Below are 15,036 nucleotides of genomic sequence, written 5' to 3'. Positions count from 1 at the left end.
TCTACACAATGTCTGAAGACCATCTTATGATACTGACATTATAAACCTGCATACATGTTAAAATCTACTTTAAATTCGAATGCAAGCCTTCGCCGTCTGTACCCTGGATCCAAAGCACATTGTTTGATGTGTGAAATACCGTGCAATAATCATATGAACTGTTTCCAAATCTATCGAATGCACAAAACGCTTCTTTTGTGAAGGTCTTTCAGCTGACAGAACGTTTGTATATGCTACTTTCCGTTCTGCAATTGAGCCTTTATTTTTTGCAGCCATTGTAAACTTCAAGCAATAAAGGGTGCTTCTCAAATTTCCCCTTCAGTGGATGCTATTTCGTTACCGTGTGAATGATCGTCTAACACTTTCAAAAGTAGCAAGAAAACTGAGCACCCTACCAGTTTATTAGGGCTCATTTCACTGGACGTGATTTGTCGATGATTTGTTGAACAGCATAGTCCAGTCATAAATGTCATCTTCCTCATCATAATCATTATCATCATCTTCTTTTTCATCATCATCATCATCATCAATAGCAACTGGGCCTCAGAATTATAACATGTTATGGATGCCTGCAGCTGGATCTTAGACGAGTATTGTATCACCAGAAGATAACAGTATGTATGTGCAGTGGGTATGACCTCCAGAGTCTTAAATAGTCTTCTATCACCAGAAGCTGCAGCGTGCATGTGAAATGTGTGTGAGTTACTGCATTTTAATTATGCCCTGTTCTGAATTTATGTAAATTAGTGTCATGATCATAAATATCCAAATGATCTCAATTTTGCATAAATTACCGTCATTCCCAAAAGTACCAGAAAGATCTGAATTTAGCGTAAATTCAAGTCATCACATTTCTGAATGGTCTGAATTTGTGTATATTGGTCTCATTTTCAAAAGTATCCAAACGTATGAATTTCCCACACATTTGTGCCTTTCCAGAAGTACCTAAACGACCAAACATTTTTGTAAATTTGAATTTCGTGCAAAGTATCTGAACAATAGGAATTTTGTGTCTTGTTCAAAAGTATCTAAACGATCCGAATTTTGCATAAATAAGCGTCATGATCAAAAATTTCTTAATTATACATAAATTAATGTCATATAAAGAAGTTACCAATCGATCTGTTGGATGTTTCCATAATGCTCCATTATAAATAACTTACATCACGGTACATGATTAATGTTCTGACAAGTCTTGACTTATTCTCAAGCAAAGCCTATGACCCTCTGCCCAGAGTAATATTTCACGCCTTCTGATTTCTCTGGGAAGCCATCAGAAAGCCTGAACTCACTGACTACACGTTTTGCTCGTTAGAACGAACTAGAACTTGTCTGGACTTGTGTTGTGTCAGTGCACATGTACAGATGCCAGTAATTGCTGACTCAGTTGGAAGGGAGTGTTATGATAGAGAAGCAGCTACTCCTGGCAAATTACTGATGCTAATTCATCATAACTGTCGTTCAAAGTTTTCTTCTACGTGGACACGAGCAAATCTTTCCGAAAAGTGTTTATTTGACATACCTATTATCATTAGAAATACTACATCTTTTACCAACAGCTTACTAGTTATAACTTAGACACGCTTGTTTTCTCATTCAGTGTTGCAGAATTTGCACTGGCTGCCATCTATAGCACCCAGTCAGGGCAGTGTGTAAGAACCAAAGCAGGTGTCATCAACGACAATTCTCTAGACAAAAAGCAAGTATTCTTCTTGCTGAAACATTTTTGCTCATTCAAATCGTTGACAGTCTGTCTTTCAGGCATTTTTACACATCTTTCTGAGTTACAGTCCTTATTGCGTTGAAGGATGCAACCAAACTCACTTAAGATACATAGGTATTACAGACCTAGGCTGCGAGGGGGCTTTGTTTGAAATCAGTGGGGAAAGTTGAAAATTTGTTCCACATAAGGAATTCGAACCCTCGTCTAATGACTGGGCAGATGCTCTGACTACTGGGCCATTCAGACACAGTAGTCATTGCGACTGCACAGACTTGCCTAACATGCGTCACATTAGACCCAAACTGTCTACACTACAAATGTAGTGCCTCTTGCACACTATCCTCACTACTTGCGGCATTTCCCCGATTTCCACAAGAGTTCAGGCCTGCACTGGAAAGATGGACATAAGATGAGTTGAGCAGTGATCTCTTCGGTGGAAATCCACTCCAGGCTGGAACTCTTACTGCAATCAGCGAAATGCCGCGAGTATTGAGGATAACTACATTTTTAGTGTATGGATAAGTTTTAGAATTTAGGTCTGTTGGGAGACGTGCTAGGGTTGTCCGTGCAGCTGCAATGACCAATGTGTCCTAATGGTGCAGTGGGTAGAGCATTTCTGCCGCAGCTTCGGGTTTTGTGATACTAGATATTGAGCGTCAGTGACCAAGAGGAGCAAAGATCGTTATTTTGTCAGGGACGGCGGGAGCGAAAGCGACCATTTGTGGATGTTGGAATTGGCTCTTCCCTTGGCTAGTGGGTGAGGTGTGAGTGAAACAATGGTGGTTCCACCCTCAGTCATTAATTGACACACAAGACGCTTTAAACAGAGTAATACATTGTTTTATTACTCGCTCATTTCCCCGCGGTAGCAGTGCAGTGCGTACTGTGCCGATTCCAGTGACCGCTGACGGCGTATTCTTCCATTCAGTGCCGTACTCGTGACTCACTGCGGCGGCGGGCGGTCTTCTCTTTGGGAATTTTCTCGTTACGTTATTAACAAGCGGCTACGGCGTGTCGTGGAGTGCTCCAAACCGGAATCGAACCAACGACCCTCAGGTTTGGAGTCTTCCGGCGGAGTTCATCAACCTCTACGATCACAGGTGACCCATTTGGTGAGGCCGCAGTCCCTTCGTCGTCACTACCCACTTGGGTAAGAACGACACAAACTTCTTTCTGGTAACATCTGGGATGGCTTCTTCTGCGTTTAACTATTATCGCGGTCCCGACATCTTCTGTCGAGCAGCGTAATGGCTAAGTCGTCGTAGCGAAGTATGACGTCCGCTGACTAACAAGTGTTCCATCCAACCAGGCGACGTTTCTTCATCTCTCCCTTCTCCCTTCAAAGCACCACCTCATGCCCGTTTGTCGAAGGTATTTATTCGGTGATTTCGCCAATGTCGTATAGTTTCTAGGGCGGCGACTGATTCTTCCGTCGTTGATGTATGCTTCTCAAGTTGGGCAGAAACTTGACCTATGTCGACACACGTGCTGGCTTTATTTGTTTTACCACTACGCTGGCTTGGCGGGGCATTGCCCTGTGGTCCTTCTCCGCATAGCCACATACGTCACGCACGTCAGTTCAGTATGATAACAGTTCCTAGAACACTGACTGACCGCCGATGTGCGAACTGCGTTGGTCGTTGTTTTCCTCGGAAGCATTGCCCATCTGCTCAGTCGTTGATCTGTCGCAGTGCTGACTTCTGTTATGCCAACTCCGATAGTCATCGGCATTCTTGTTCAATTGCTGTCGCTTCCGAACATTGTGGCTTAACGTATCAAAGACTCTAAAATGTTCGTATAACGTGTGATAAGTCTTTACGTATTTTTCTGACAGGTCTCTGCTTTGAACAACCATAAATAACATATAGTTATTATACACACTACATTTGCCTATTAAGTAGGAGATTCTAGTTCTAATCCCGGTCCAGATTTCAATCAATACCCACTTGCAGCAAATGTCAGTAATTACTTTGCGTCAATACGTAATGGCTACTGGATAAAAAATGGTGTATGTTAATTTTAACTGGGCAACGGCCTTGCCGCAGTGGATACAACCGGTTTCCGTCAGATCACCGAAGTTAAGCGCTGTCCTATGTGGCCGGCACTTGGATGGGTGACCATCCGGTCCGCCAAGCGCTGTTGCCGTTATTCTGGGTGCACCCAGCCTCATGATGCCATTTGAGGAGCTACTCGACCGAAGAGTAGCGGCTCCGGTCACAGAAAACCATCGTAACGACAGGGAGAGTGGTGTGCTGACCACACGCCCCTCCTATCCGTATCCTCAGCTGAGGATGACACGGCGGTCAGATGGTCCCGATGGGCCACTTGTGGTCTGAAGACGGAGTGTGTTTTTTTTTAACTGAAAACACTGAACTATCTCGAAAAATACACATCGGACGAAAAAAGTTTTCACATTCGATCCGCCACCCCACGCCATGTTTGGGTAGCAGGGGGTAACATTGAAATATTCAACCAGAAGCCCCGTTTTTTATTGAAGATACCGATTCTATGGCAAGATAAACATACATTTTGTCTGACGAATTTTTTTTTTTTGGGATCGCCACAGATGGCGCTGTAATCGGAGGAACAGAAATGGATACAACATTCCACTCAATGGCCTTTCAATATCAAATGGGACGTGGCACTCCGCCTCCATTGTTCGAGGGTAGGACAGAGTGTATTTCAAAGCTCCTAATTTGAAACACCATTCGCAACGTTGTATTGACCGGAAATTCCGTACAGGGGACTACTCGACGCACCACTGCAGCCATATTACTAACTACGATGTACCATAATTGACAGTAAACTGCGATCGGAGTTCCCGCATCGCGTCGACGCAGAATTGATAGCAGCTCTAAATATTACAGAGTTTGTGAACTGTTTATTGTCTGTGTACCTACCTGTTATTTGGAGATCCAGAGAAAGCTCGTTCTCGTTCGTTGCTTTACAATGTTGTGAACGCCGTTATGTCTGATGGCAGCTTACAGACCGGCAAAAGGAATCAAAGCAAACGTGTTACAGGAGAAGCTAATGAAATATCTGCACTAGCAGCATTGCACCGCAACCCACAGATACGTGACTGCCAATTACACAGTGATGCCGGTATGTTCGTAGATCAATGGTTCCCACCCTGGAAGTAGTTATCCCCTGAAGAGTAAAATGAAATTTTCTGAGGAGTAGGAACTGAACGATTCGATTCTGTTTTAGTTACAAAACTAAATTATTTTCAAAAGACCATTACTATGATCACAATATAGAAAGATTCTAATATTGATTGTATAAGGTTACAATAATTAATTTTTCTCAGTTAGTAGCATTAATGCGGTGGACGTTATAGGTTTCTCAATAGTCCACCCACTACACACGTCTTTTGTGCTTTGTCCCGTGCATCACAGATGATGAAAGTGAGGCATATACGTAACAAATGCTTAATATCTCAAGAGAATGTCTTCTCTATGTGGTGGAAACTACTTGCAGTAGTCCAGAAATTGCTGCACTACTCGCTTCGAAACAGATAAATGAATGAACTGATAGCACGACACAGCAATAACGACGTAAGTGCTACTGCAGGAAGTCGTCCAATTTCTGCAGTTCAGTCGTAACGAGCCCAGCAATGAAATGCGTCCGAATTTGTTTTGTTTTAAATGGCTTTGCAGTGTGCATGTCAAGCAAGTACCGCAACGGAGAGAAGAAATGCAGAGGAAGCATTTTTTGTAACAAGTGTGTACCCTCACTGTGGATGGTTAGCTTTCTTTTCTGAGGAAGAGTTGTGGGCAGCATTTGCGATTCACCACGAGTTCCCTTGTCATTCAGTCACACAAACACACACACACACACACACACACACAAACTTAATATCATTCCTCTTTCATCATTTTAAAATGAAAGTGTATAAAGAAAAGTCTTTCATTCTACAGCTTAGTTAGGTGCTGTAGTTTGTCATAATGTGGGGGTGGGGTGGGGGGCAACAGATGGCAGGGCTGGGGCAGGACGGAGGTACTAGCTAAGGTCTGATTTCACTCAGAGCTACTGGTCTCAACCAGATTGAGAACCACGGCCGTAGGTGGTGTTGTCACAATACTGCATCGTCATAAGTATCATCCATACCACATGTCATTGCATCAAGAACTTCATGCCACCGATTTTCATAACCGAATAGTGTTTTGCGAATATGCAGGTCAACAACTGCAAACGATCCTCACGCTGTTTGCTGAGGTACTATTTTCTGGTATGTCTACATTCACAAACCATTGCAGTGCTAACTGGCATAAAATGCATTACTGGAGTGTAGACAATTCCCACTTGTTACAACAAGTTGACCATCAACGTCCGTGGTCTGTTAAGATATGGTATTGCATCATGGGGAACAAACTTTAATCCGTATTTTACCGACAGTGTTAAATGGACAGAAATATCGAACTTTTTGGAACAGGAGCTACCGGTACTACTGCAGGATGTTGCCCTAGACGTTCGACAACGAATATGATTTTAGAATTACCCGGTTGAAGCACGGAGGGTACTGAACCCTGTTTACACTGGTCGGTGGATTGGCATAAGTGGCCCTATTAATTGGACTGCAGGATCTCCGGATTTGACGTCGCCACACTTCTTTCTGTGGAGATATTTAAAAAAATAGTGTGTACCAGCAAGTGGCAATAGGCTGTGAAGACATGGTCGACTGCATCAGAAAAGTCTGTGCTGACATTCTCCAATTGGAAAAGCAGAGTATCTTTCGCCTCGAATCACGGACGCAGAGGGCCGTCGAGTAGTCCCCTGTTCGATTTGTCGGAGGAATAAAACGTTGCGGATGGAGTTTCCAATTAGAAGGTACGAAATACTGGCCTTTCCTATCATGGAGGTGGGGTCCCATGTGCCATTGGATACTCAAGGGTCATTGAGTAGCATGTCGTAAATTACGATTGTGAATCCATTTCTATTCCTCCGATTACGGCGCCATTTGTGGCGAGACGAAGGAAATGCTTCAGAGAAAACGAATGTACATTTTTCCTTAGAATCTTAATCTGCAATAGAAAACTGGAGTTCCCACCGATGATTTCAAAGATGTCCCCTGACAGTTTCGTATGGCGTGGCGTGGAGGGTCGACTGTGGTATCGTTAGAAGACCACCTCCGAGACAAAGAAATTTGAATTGTAATTCTTTTAGATCAGATGTGTAGTTTTCGAGGTATTTCAATGTCTTCAGTTCAGATGAGGCCCCTGTATACAAAATTCACCTACCTGTTGTAACTAAGATATCCATTCTTTGTTGCAGAATCCGCAATAACGAAATCGCGTGCCAGAGAATCTGCAGCAGTAGAGGGACTGCTGCAGATAGCATGCAGTTGAAGAGGAGAAAGAAGACTGTCAGTGGTAAAGTGCATCCGTAACGTCATCTTTGTGGACATCGTGGTCGATTTTCAGATTATTTTAGTAACATACTGTATTAGTGTCGAGCTAGCAATGATGAGTGAACCACTAACAAAACACAGTAAATTAGATGCAACCAATGATCTCTAATAGGTTGTACTGGTGTGATAACTAACAGGTTTGGGCTTAACAAGCCGAGAAATTTCTTAGATGGCTGTTGTTACATTTTGAAGAACCGTGTTCGCGTAGTAAACCAACCTATTAAAATCTGTAGTCCAGTAGTATCTCTTGACCAAGTCTTGTGACGAAGAACAAATGTTTTAGATAAGGTGTCAAAGATACCACAGACGTTTTAAGAGAGAGATTATGGCTGGGTCTTTAAGGATAGAAAATGTACAAGACGATTTTGACAAAGGGTACATTTTAGAACTGGGTATCAAATTCTGATTCGGATATCCTCTCATGTCTGTAAAAACGTCATCACCATCTAATAGTAAGAAACCTAAGACATAATTTTTGACCAGATAGGCTTATGATGAGAAAAATGACTTCCTACACATTGAGCTACCGGTATGATACTAAATTTATACAACTAGTTTCAGACGTCTGACAACCATCAGGTTCATAAAAGTATTCACAGAACCATATGAATGCTTTTACAATTGTGCTGATGGTCAGACGACTGAAACTGGTTGTATAAATAAAATATTTTACTAACAGCCCATGGTGGTAATACAACATTTTTTGAGTATAGAGGAACTGTGGGGCCCCTCACTTCTTAAAATGTAAAAACTATATTATTAGTTATGGAAATCTAAAATAATGTTCGAAACATAAATTGGTTTCTAAAAAACAGCTTAATCGAATTTTACCTCTTCTTCAAACTCTTTACATCATCGTTACTGCACAAGAATGAACGTGAGCAAGTAATGGCAACGACATGAGCTATTTCAAAATGATAAATAATAGTGTATTTGGAGAAACCATGCAACTTATGTGAAAAATGCTGGGCACAAGACTGGGGACATTCTGGGGAGGCAGGTATGGAGAAGCTGTATTAATTGCCCAAACAAATTTTCAGAGGAGTGTTGTTTTTAATTTAAAATTAAGTTAGTATTGAACTAAATGGGCTTAATGTAGTCTCTGATAAACCAATTGCAGCAGGAATAGCCATCTGAATATTTCGCAAACCCTTCTTATTGACTTTCTCTATTGGTAAATATGAAAAAGTTTGTGGCAAATCATATAAAACTGTGCCTCAATGAGACAGTTACCTTAACTAATGTAAAACGACCCCACATATTTATGAAGATAACAAGAATGACGTCCATGCATGGTTGAATACTTTGGGTTCCATGTAAATAACAGATGCATAATAAAAAAAAAGAGTTTGGATTAATGAAAGACAATCTGAATGTTGAATTTATTACCTAATTTTTCAGTCTGCAAGCAAATATGTGTACATGTGAGACTGAAGCTGGATGCATAGTGAAGGCAATAAGTCCACCATTGATGATAACAGGCAATGTGTGTTGGATATGGAGGTTGAAATAACTGAGGAGTATGCAGTTCAATCCAACAACATGTTATTTCTACTACTGAACAACGCAAACTCGGGTTGTCTTCATAGAATGATAAATGCTTTGTACTTAGGATAAGATAGATACATTGTGTTGGGACACTACCACCTGAAAAATGATAACGACTGATTTTATTGTAAATACCCGAAGACTGTAGTATGAGTGTATCGAAAATCTAATTTTAGGTTGAATTGTAATTGTAGATTGTAGCTTGAGGTCTCTGTCAGCCACATGACAGATGCAAATGCACATACTCCTTTCTGTCTGACTGAATTAAATATGTATTCGCCAGGAAAAGATATTATCAATGTTAGTTCATCTGATTTCAAGTATGGCTTATACTATAAGATGAAACCATATATATATATATATATATATATATATATATATATTTACTTATTTGCATATGTTTATGATCACAAAATGATCATCATATTTTCTCAGATAGTTAATGTGTGAAAGAATGTAAAAACATTAAGTAATTTAAACTCTGAACATCCCTTATCAAAACCACTTTCTATGCACAGTCAACTAAGTATGCATTTAAGTTTCTTTGAAATTTTTCTTATAAGAAATTTTGTATTTCTACTTAAACGTCCTTGATAAATTTTGTAGGTTTTAAAAGACACATGACTCAACTGATAGAAATGCACTTATCAACATTATAAAAAAAAATTGGAATCGACAGTAAAACAACAGAAGTAATGTAAGAAACTCAAACAATACGAAGCCAAAGTTTATGGGGAACCGTCAAAACCATTGGAAATAAAATGAGAAATAAGACAGGGACATGGTTTATCTCCTCCACTTTTCAATTTCACATTAGAGAAGGTGGTGAGATTATGGAGGAAATTCATCAATACTAACGGTCTTTAAATGGGAACAATCGTAAATGTTGACATGTCATTAATTATTGACTCACTGGATAGTGCCAAAGAACAAATTAAAGAACTACAGTAAGAAGCAGACAAAATAGGACTAAATATATCTGTAGGAAAAGTACACACTTCATGACAAATTTCAAAAGTCACCTCCTCGAAAATCTTAAAACTCTAGCAATGTCTAAAGGAAACTGTTCTAAATAAATTGGAGAATGGATAAGAAGCTATACAAAAGAAAATAGAGACATAGAGTACATACAATGGAAACAGCATTCCACATGAGAAAAGAACATACATAACCAAAATACTTTCTCCCGGAAACACAAAACTAGGACACTATCCAACAGTGAAATGGCCTGAAACACTGCATGATAGGAAGCACTTAAACTAACAAGATTTTGGGATCCTGAGAAACTAAAAATAGTTGAAAGAACAATTCCAATGAAAACTCTTGTACCTAGAACTAATAGCAATACAGAACACAAATTAAGATCAAACAGAGCGCTCTGTTTGGAAATGGAAAAGCTAACTGATATACAGAGTAAAAGAAGACTGTAATTTTAATATGCTGTAGGAATAATAACAGAGTAACCAAGCAGATCTTCAAGTTACTAAACATTTACAAATCAAAACCAACATGGTTCAGCGGTACTGACGAAGATATGAAAAACACTGGAATTAGAAAGGACATAATAGATAACAGAATGCGTTTTAGAGAAGCAACACAAAAGACAGGATTTCAAGAGAAATAGAGGTCTGCAAAAGGAAGAAAGTAGACCTAGGAAGAATAGAAACGACATTCTCGAAGCAGCGAAAATTAAAACGTAGAAGCAATATCAATGTTGAAGTATCGTAATCCCCAAAAAAATTATTCCAATAAGTAAATATGTAAATAACTTTCAAATTGAGAATATTTAAAAGTTTTTAGTTCAGATTCCCTATGTAACATATTACACAGAAAGAGAGACGAAATTTACTGACGAGGCAGACGTCACATGTAACATACAGGTAAAACAGTGCAGTATGTGACATAAAAAGTAAGTATGAGAACAGAAAAGAGAAATGAAACACAGGGGTTGAACATAACACAACGTGTGTGTGTAAGTATGTGCATGTGTGTGTGTGTGTGTGTGTGTGTGTGTGTGTGTGTGTGTGTATGTGTGTGTGTGTGTGTGTGTGTGTGTGTGTGTGTGTGTATGTGGGAGAGATAGAAAGAGAGAGGGAGGCAGAGAGAGAGAGAGAGAGAGGGAGAGAGAGAGAGGGGGGGGGGACAGAGAGAGAGAGAGAGAGAGAGAGAGAGAGAGAGAGAGAGAGAGAGATGCAAATTTAGACAATTCATGTGAAGAAGTTACGTAAGTAAGTAAGACAAATTACACAAAAAATTCGTACAGTTTTGAACATGACGGGCTGTACATACTGAGTGATCTCATCCGTTTTAGAGAAAAACATACTGTGCTGTAATTGAATGTTACATTTTTATGGACGCTAGAACTTGTTTTTAATTTCCTTCCATCTTGCATTTTTAAATAATACGTGAGGAATGAAGCATATGCTGCTCTGAGAAGATCAGGAAATGCACATTGCAAGAAAATCTACAAAAAATACCTGAAACTTCAGACAAGGCGATAATGTGAAGTTCAGTTGTATAAACAGCAGTGTGTAACTAATGACCTAGCATCTGGGAGCACAGATAGTTGATAAGTTAGTGAGGAAATACATTAGATCGTCTAGCTCTGGCTCATTGATGTCAGATTTCGGGCCAGGTGGCATGATACTCACAGGTTGTACCACGAGTCCCGGTACCAACATCGGTGAAAATTACTAGCAGTTCCGACCATGTTTGAATTCAAAGACAACCCACAAAGGAATGGAAGCCTTCACTTCTCCAGGCTCTAAAGATGAAGGTGATCACAATCACATCCAGTGGATAACATTTAATGTCTCAAACAATTTGAGGACCCATGCTGAAATATACCAAAATTAAGAATTCCTTATTTACATTCCTCTTCGCTGCTTACCAGGGGAGCTGTAGCATTCCTCACATACAATTAGGAACAGCGACTGGGGAATTCTTCATGATATGCAGCTAATTCTGTAACATAATCACGAACACTAATTACACCTAGAAAGTTGATATTAATTTCATTACTTCTTATTTTTATAGACAACCTTTTACTTGAAATTACCTACTATCTTTCTTTTCTCTCCATCCTATCCCCAGCTTCATTCTTAGATTCTTTTACTCCTTTCTCTTTATTTATTTTCTATGCCACTTCATTTTCACATAAATCTTAGCAATGGCTATATGGTGTATATAGACACTAGTGTCAGTGGCGTCAGAAAACCTGATGCTCCAAAACTCATTGAAATACGTATCAATTCTAGATCGAATTTGTGTCTGAGTTAGACCCTAATCCAAATTTAGTGTATTGCAGACCCCTCAAAAAAATTACCATGTCCTGTGGTTGAAATGGAGAAGAGGTCACACATGTCTGCGAGAAGTTTAGCAGAAGTTATGCAAAATTCATGGCCTCTGTTTTTTTAGAATCTCAGAACATATTCTGAGCTCAAACGCTTTGAAATATCTCAAAAACAAAAAAAACAAAAAAAAACAAAAAAAATCAAAGAAAGAAAGAAAGACCTCCATGCCAATCAGAAACATCGATCACCAGCCTAAGCTTTTCGCACATGACATATTGAAAGCTATGGATCAACGGAGTCAGGTAGAGTCAGTACATCTCACCTTCCGAAAAGGATTTCAATTAGTACTACACCTATGCTTATTATCGATCTTTATAAGATTTCAAACTAGTACTAAGAATGGTAACTTTTTAAAAATATTGATAAATGTAGTATTTTACATTTCACAAAACGAAAACACATTGTATGACTAAAATAACAGTGACATACAGTTGGAATCGGTTAACTCATACATGTACCTAGGTGAAAAATTTGTAGGGGTATGAAATCGAATGATATAGGTTCAGTCTGAGGTAAAGCAAATCACAAATTTCGGTTCATTGGTAAAATACTAGTGAATGGAATCAGTCCAAAAAGGAGATTGATTACATAACACTGGTGCAAGCAGTGCTGCAATTTTGTTCAAGTGTTTGTGATCAGTTCCAAGTAGAACAAACAGGGGACACTGAAGGGCTGCAGGGAAGTTCAGTAAGAATGGTGAAAAGTTCATCTGATGAATGGCTGATTACGTGGAGGTGCTGCAGAAACTGAACTGACAAATTCTGGAAGATAGTTTTCACTTTTTGCTCCAATACACTTCTTCATACGAAATTTAAAGCTCTCCATACATATAGATTGACCACAAAAATTTTGGACGACCTGCCGGATGTCAGCATCTTGCTATAACGAGTTTTTGGGACAGTCTTCTGGCCATCTTTATGTGTCTAACGATGAAGATATACTGTAGAGATATATAGCGGCCAGAAATTATTATCATCAGTAGTTTGCCCCAAATCCCAAAGCTCAATTCTTTGTGCTCGTAATTCTGTCGGAGTACTCGTATTCCAACTCTTCACTTCGTTAATTATTATGCAACGGTTATTTTAATTTTATCATTCATCTAACTTGAGTATTTCAGTAACATTAATATGACTACCACCTACGTCCGACGTCATCGTGTGATAAGCAGTCACAGATGGCATGTGGAATCACTAGCAGTGGAGGGTATGTGAAGCGTGTCAGAGAGACACGAACAACAGAGCAATCATTCTCGTAATGCGGAAAGAGAGTGATTTATCTGACGTCCAAAAGAATATGATTACTGGCTTCCTGGTCAAGGATGGAAGCACTTCAGGAACGATTAAGTTCGTTAAATGTTCTCGTGCAGTCGTGGTTAAAGTACACCATGCCTGGAAAAATATCGCTATCTAAAACCTACACCGAGGCATCTGTGGTGTACCGCGGTTCAGGGACAACAGGGCTGAACAGCAATTTTGAAGATGTGTGCGGACGGACAGATGTGCAACTGTGTACAGGCCTCCGCAGCAGGTAGGCACCTGGTTCAGGCACACAAGCTGACTGTTGCTCATCGGCCACGAAGGCTGGAATTTGCACGGAAATTCCGTGGGAGAAAGACTAATTGAATTCTAGAGTTATTACAAAAAATGGCTCAAATGGCTCTGAGCACTATGGGACTTAACGTCTGTGGTCATCAGTCCCCTAAAACTTAGAACTATTTAAACCTAACTAACCTAAGGACATCACACACATCCATGCCCGAGGCAGGATTCGAACCTGCGACCGTAGCGGTCGCGCGGTTCCAGACTGAAGCGCCTAGAACCGCTCGGCCACATCGGCCGGCCAGAGTTATTACAATCAATAATAGCGAATACACTTGTCACGAATCACAAGAGGAGGAGGTATACTTGGAAAAAGCTGCGAGATACGGGAAGATTCCAAAAACGGGCATTAGACTGTACGGAGCACCCAGGAGCATAAACAAACATAGATAACAATTTAATAATGATGACGAGCAGAATGAAAAATCAAAGCACAAAAAGCTGTATACTAAAGAATGAAGAGGTACTAGTAAAGTTCCCTGAGGATATAGATACTTCGATAATGTGTAGGCAGTTCAGCTGAAGAGGAATGGACATTTCTAAAAGGACAGTCATAGAAGTTGGTAAGGAAAACATAACGGCAAGGAAGGTAACCGCGTAGAAACCATGAATTACGGAAGAGATACTAGAGTTCATTGAGGGAAGAAAGAAGTATAAATAAATTCAGGGAAGTTTAGGAATACAGAAATACGTCACTTAGGAATTAAATAAATAGAAAGTACAGAGAAACTAAAGCAGAATGGCTACATGAAAAACTTGAAGAACTAGAGAAAGATATCGAAGATGAAGAGCCTCTCACATCGATCTTTTAATACCATTTTCTCAACCACTTACTATTTAAATGAACTTAAAAATTTATATTCCTTATATATAATCCAAAAATTGCAGTGTTTACGTTTTGCTGTTTGTTTTACCAAAATTTATGATTCTAACAACTAATTTAAGCATTAATATACTTCTTTATCGAACCCCAATCTTGTCAAAATTTTAAACGTTTTTATTATTGAGTTATGCAAATTCAGAAATATTATAGTCAGTACTATAGTCACAAACAATATTCATATACTTATATTATTCTAAAAAGATTATTACTCTTACTGACAATGTGGTTTTTAAGAATTGTTACATTGATACTTATGCACGAATAAAATTTTAAAATATTACACTCATAGATAGTAAATTGACTTAAAAAATTTTATCTTTAAAAGACAATATAAACGAACAGGTTTCTTTTCCCATCTTAAACAGGTCTTGTTCAGACATATTGTATGAATAGACGTAAATTGTATCAGATCGATATGAATACGTCGAAGTCCTATGTTTACTGTTGTGCATTCCTGCAGCTTTTTCACTGTCTGACACTGATCTTTACCTAATTTCGACCACTATTTTGACACGATATCTACG

Source organism: Schistocerca americana, chromosome 8, assembly GCF_021461395.2.
Source record: "Schistocerca americana isolate TAMUIC-IGC-003095 chromosome 8, iqSchAmer2.1, whole genome shotgun sequence".
NCBI lineage: Eukaryota > Metazoa > Arthropoda > Insecta > Orthoptera > Acrididae > Schistocerca > Schistocerca americana.
This window is presented reverse-complemented; position numbering follows the sequence as displayed.